This window comes from Marmota monax, unplaced genomic scaffold, assembly GCF_021218885.2.
Source record: "Marmota monax isolate L192 unplaced genomic scaffold, Marmota_monax_Labrador192_F-V1.1 WCK01_AAM20220418_F8-fsc00544, whole genome shotgun sequence".
Classification (NCBI taxonomy): Eukaryota; Metazoa; Chordata; class Mammalia; order Rodentia; family Sciuridae; genus Marmota; species Marmota monax.
In genome coordinates this window covers 173,199-179,504 of record NW_026694291.1, presented here as the reverse complement: position 1 = coordinate 179,504, position 6,306 = coordinate 173,199, and positions in this window count along the sequence as shown.

Sequence of the window (6,306 nt, the reverse complement as noted above, 5' to 3'; positions counted from 1 at the left end):
TGCTTAACTAGTGCCCTTTGCAACATGTTTAGAATTCTCTACTAAACATGTGTTTTTGTTCCTCAGGGCCCAGCTGTGATTTTATGTATTTTTTATATTCTGTTTCTTTTTACTAATAAATTCCATCTTCAAATACTTCCTTTACTCTTTTTATATTATTGTAAGGGCCCAGGCAACAGCCTCAATGGTTTTCTGTCTAGAAAACCATTGTATTATATTTGCATCAAACCCTAAGGCATAGACACAATTCAGCATGATTTTTTCCTCCTTCATAATAAAGTTGGTCTTGGCTCCAGTTTTCCAAGAAGCTGTTGCTTCCTTCCATCTAATCCATCATCAGCATGATACTCTCATCTGTTCACAAATTTATCAGCATTCTGATCATGGTCACAAAGCCAATCTTGAAGAAGTTATAAACTTTTCCTAGTCTTTTTGTCTTCTGGCTATTTACCAGAATCACCCATAAGATTTTACAGATTATATATTTTGTGGGCTCCAATTACTAGCGGGAGGACTAAATGTTTTATATTTTGAAATAGTTTCCAAAATTTATTTTACCCTATCTTTCTGGTTAGACTTGTTGAAATGAAATTTTCCTGTGTGGGATCCTGCATTACCAATGCCTTTCCAGGAAATATTAACAAGTACAACATCAGTTTAGAAATTGACCATGTACGGCATGACACACTTGGTGACTGTAATAATGCGTGTTTATCCCATGGGGTTTGGAAAGCATACAATGGTCATCTGGTAGCTTCAAGGGCAGTGGGAACCATGATGCCTGTAGTTAGGTGAAGTTGGATCCCTATAGAGGCAGAGCCACGCACCTTGACCTCAGGCAGTCATCAGGCCTGAATCACATTCTGTGTGGGAATAGAGAGTCGGTCTTGCAGAGGGTAGCTGGGGCGATACCACCAGAACTACTACACTGGTTTGCTATGTTCAGAATCATACGCTTCATGGGAGCCTGGGGCTTCAAGAGTTTATCAAGAGTTGGGCACTCCTGGGACTAATCCAGGACATATGGACCTAAAGTTTGCTGCTCTACACTAAATTTAAATTCATAAATCAAGAAAAGAGGTTAGATGAAACCTCTCTGTCAATCCACTGAGGCTCTGTATCCCCAATACACACTCATAAGTCAAAAAACCAAAAACCAAAACCCAAAACAGAACAAAACCCCACCATAAGAGCCAGTAAATCCACTTGTCACCTGTAAATCCACTCCTGATTGCTCTGCAGAGCCTACCTAGAGGAAAGGTAAGCCTATGGCTTCAGATCTAGGTGAGTTGGGAAGACTGTTTAGGACTTTAACTCCTATTCTCCAGGAGGCTGTAAGAATGTGACACAGGAAAAAAAGGGGGGGCTTAGTGTCTCACTTCTCTATCTATTGAATGCACTTTTGCACTGCTGTGCCACCTGCTCCCATGCAAATAATAACCTGCCTCATCTGCAGCTGGGGCCCTGTTGATGGTCAGGGTGGCTGTGTTCCCTAAGCTAAAAGCAGGAAAATCATTCAGGGATTCCTGAAGGTCATTTGCTGTCCTAAAAATCACCATACAGAGGACTTAACTGGCTTTTGCTGATCCCAGTGAACATGTGTTTCAGAGCATTTCTCTCCAGAGAAGGTGATTATGGCACTCTGACCTGGGGACACTGACCCTGAGGGAGACTTTTTGAGGACATAGGAGCTGATGGGGTCTGCAAGAGAGAAGATGAGAAAGGACCTGAGGATAAAGGATCCATTAAAAGTGACCCACATCATGAATATGCAGGGATGAGATCTTGATTTGGGTTGGACCCAGCTCAGTGTCTTGTGTTAGCTGAGCCTGGAGGTAGGCTAGTCGATCACTTGTGGTGCAGAAGGAGATGAAGGTGAGCAGGATATCTGTCTTCTAATTCCTGTTGAAAATTTTCCAAAATATGTCTTTGGATACTCTCTGTTTTGCCATGGGATGCCCTCAAAAGACCATGCACATCAGGGCTCCCCAAGCCTTCTCTGATTCCCTCTCAGGACCTTAGGCAGTGAGTATTTGGTGGCCATGCAAAGTTGCTCTCCCCCTTGGGCTCTTCATTGAGTACAAGTGGGAACACTCTTATCAGCTGTGGGGTAGAAGAGACAGGAGGAGTTGTGGAGCCTCAAACTCCTATAGATGCTTCTATGGGCAGAAAACCAGCCTTGAACTCCAAATCTCCAGATTAGAGTCTCCTGCCAGGAATTGATTCCCTGACTGCTGTTCCACACCTTCTGGGCTCTGGTGTGTCCTGGGCCAAGCTCAGCAGGTCAGCTTGTTGACCTTCCAAGAGACTGGCCATGGGCTGGGATGGAGACTGCTTAGGTACCATTGATAACACCCTACACAACTGAAGGTGAATCATGGACACTCACCTTCTTCCTTTAGTTTCCATGTACCCTCAGCTGCACTTTTCTCCAATACTTGCTGTTTCATTTTCATGTGGTCCTGCAATAGAAGCTTTTTAATTTTTTTTTTAAATTTTTAATTTTTTTAATTAATTATACATGACATAGAATGCATTTATACCCTTTCATATATATCCCAAAGATGGGATATAATTTCTCATTTTTCTGAGTGTACATGTTGCAAAATCATATTGGTCATGAAGTCACATATATACATACAGTAATAATGTCTGTTTCATTCTACTATCTTTCCTAACCCCACATCCCCTCCTCTCACCTCCCATCACTTCCCTCTACCTAATCTAAGATAATACTCTTCTTCCCTAGTGCCCCCACCTTATTGTGAATTAGTCAAAATGGATCAAAGATTTAGCCACTAGAACAGAGACTCTGCACAAAATAGAAGAAAAAATATGCTCAAATCTTCACCACATCAGCCTAGGATCTGACTTTATTAACAAGATTCCTAAAGTGCAAGAAGTAAAATCAAGAATTAATAAATGGGATAGATTCACATTAAAAAGCTTTTTCTCAGCAAAGGAACCTATGGCGTGAGAAGATACCCTACAGATTAGGAGAAAATCTTCACAACATGCACCTCCAATAAAGCTTTAATATCTAGGAAATATAAAATACTCAAAAACTTAACATTAAAAAAATATTTAACCCAATCAATAAATGGGCTAAGGAACTGAACAGACACTTCACAGAAGAAGAAATATAATTGATCAACTAATATATTAAAAAGTGTTCAATGTCTCTAGCAATTAGAGAAATGCAAATCAAAACTACTCTTAGATTTTCTCTCACTCTATCAGAATGGCAATCATCAAAAATACAGGCAACAATAAATATTGGTGAGGATGTGGCAAAAAAAGGGAAATTCATACATTGCTGGTGGGATTGAAAATTGGTGCAACCACTATAGAAAGCAGTATGGAGATTCCTCAGAAAACTGGGAATCAACCACCATTTTACCCAGCTATCTCACTCCTTGGTTTATACTCAATGGATTAAAATCAGCATACTATGGTGATGCAGCCACATGGATGTCTATAGCAGCTCAATTCACAATAGCTAGACTATGGAACCAACCTATGTGTCCATCAATAGATATATGGATAAAGAAAATGTGATATATATATATATATATATATATATATATATATATATATATATATATTTTTTTTTTCAATGAAATATTACTCAGCTTTAAAGAAGAGTGAAATTATGGCATTTTCCAGTAAATGGTTAAAGTTGGAGAATATCATGCTAAGCAAAATAAGCCAAACCCACAAAAAAAAAGGGTGAATGTTTTCTCTTATAGAAGCCTTTTTGGTAAATATTTTAACATATAATATTATGCTTGGAAAAGAGCACTTGCTTGTTGATTTATCACAGCTGCTTGTCTCACTGCATATCAGGAGTTTTTGCCTTCTATAACATCCTTTTTCTTGGAACACACTAGGAATTGGAACAGAAATACTTTCTTTTATTTACTTTTTGTCACTGTTTTTCATGTAATCTTGTTAAAAGTGCCAGACACCAGAACTGTCTGAGAAGAGCACTTTAAGCTTGTCATCTCACACAGAGCTGAATTCTGGAAACTGGGTAATCAGAGCTTCTGTCTATTAGGAGAATTCTCTCACTGAACCATGGACAGCCCCATGGTCAGAGCTGTGACCTCAACAGAGTGTCCTAAGTGAGTTGATGAATGCTCTTTGCAGGGAAAATTTCTCGGAGTCTCCTGAAACCTCGAGATTGTACCTGAGAAGAGGAGCTGCCATCCTCAGAACTGATGTACTTGGAGGTGGAAAAAGAGGTAAGTGTGGAGGACCAGGTGTCTCTATAAATGCTTATGACAAAGAGATCAGTCCAAGGACCACTACTGGAGAGCAAGGCATTGTGCCCTGTATGTGAATAGGACACCCAGGCAGCTGATGTGGTTGAAGAACCCAGGCCCCTGGGTCTCTCTCTTCTCACAATGAGCTTGCTGGTAGAGCACATGGACATCATGTACTCTCTCTAGGGTATGTGGAGCCCTGCAGCAGCTGCCTAGACTGATACCTGGAACCATTTTCTCCACTGCATTTTCTCCTATGCTCAGGCTTCTGCTGTGATTCTGGGAAGATACAGTGTGAGGCTGACCCTCAGAACCTTTAGTCACTACAGCCCAAGGCCATCGGATGACTTCTTTTGACTTTCAGTTTGAGGACTGCTCCTTGAATACTTGTTGGCCTCTAAAGCTGGCCTTCCTCTTGGGCTCCCCTGGGAATCTGCAGCTTCTGTTTTGACAGCTACCTGCAGCAGTTTTCCTTCCACCTGACTGTGTAGGAGTTTCAGAACAGGAGCATTCCTCTACCAGGTAACCCTTAAGCCCCTGTCACCAGAGAGGGTGTGGGTAGGGAGTATAGCCTCCCTCTGTAGCAACTTCACCACCCTATCCTTCTCAGCACAGTGCAGAGAGGTGATCTCTGCAGTGTTATCTGAGACAAGCCATGTACAGAACATGTGATTGAGTGTCCAAATATAAAATATAAAATCTACCTCTGGTCCATGTGTTTGATTGAAGAATGGAACGGGCATAAAAATTACACTTTTACTAAAAAGGGTTCTGTTCATAGAAACCTATTTGTTAGGCCTAAGAGAAATTTCCTTACTGTGCATGCAAATGGATATCAAAACTGATGTTAACTCCTTCTTCCACCACAGCATGAGGAATGGTACTAGAACACTGGGTGTGTTTGTACCCACAGCCCATCTGTGTGCTCATGCCACCACCAACATCACTGTTCTGCTCATCCTTCTCAGCTTCCTTCTTCTGATTCTCCTCCTCCTCCTCCTCCCCCTCCTCCTCCTCCTCCTCCTCCTCCTCATCATCATCATCATCATTTCTATTACACTTATTTTGCTTCATCACACACTTCCTTTGTATTTCACCACAAAATGTTTACCAAACTTTAAACATATAATCATGAGTACTCTGTGCATCATAATGTTGCATCAAAGACATTTTAGTGGGGCTGGGGATGTGGCTCAAGCAGTATCGTGCTCGCCTGGCATGCACGTGGCCCAGGTTCGATCCTCAGCACCACATACAAACAAGGATGTTGTGTCCGCTGAAAACTGAAAAGTAAATATTAAAAAAATTTCTCTCTCTCTCTCTCTCTCTCTCTCTCTCTCTCTCTCTCTCTCTTAAAAAAGACATTTTAGTGATAAATTTATTCTAAGTAATAGTGCACATTTTTTTTAAAAAAAGATATTTTCTCATGATGTTCCCAAGCTACTTTTTTTGCAAAACAAAACTGGCATAAAATTTATGAGAATTACGTGATGAAATTCTAGATTATGGTAGAGGACTTCTGCAAATCCTTTTAGTCTCTCCTGGGGAAGTCTAGGCCCACTTCACAAAATATTTAGGTAGCTGTGTACATTTTTCAGATCTCCTCAGAGGAAGTACAGGGCTCCCATGACTGTGCCACTTAGACCTGGGATGTCTCTTTTCAATTAATAAGAATTTTGTTTTTTCTGCTGCTGTTGTTCTTATATCAGTCTCTGTAGGTTTTTTCCCCCACAGATTAGTATAAGCTTCCCTACTTCACAACAGTTAAAGTCCAGGAGAAGAGAGAATGATGGTGTCAAGTCTTTGAGTTGACCTAGGTCTTGGAATTCAGTCCTGGTTAAATCCTACAGAGCATGACCACAGCAGAGAATGTGAAGGCAGGGCTGCAAAGGAGGTCTCATGTGCTATTGTTGGTTCACTGATAATTCCATTATGGCTTCATTGTCACCAGAAATTGGCTCAGGCTGCAGGGGCTCTGTTGGTTCATGGACATACAAGGGCATCCAGTTATAGGTATTGTGCTCTTGCCTGCAAATGTGCC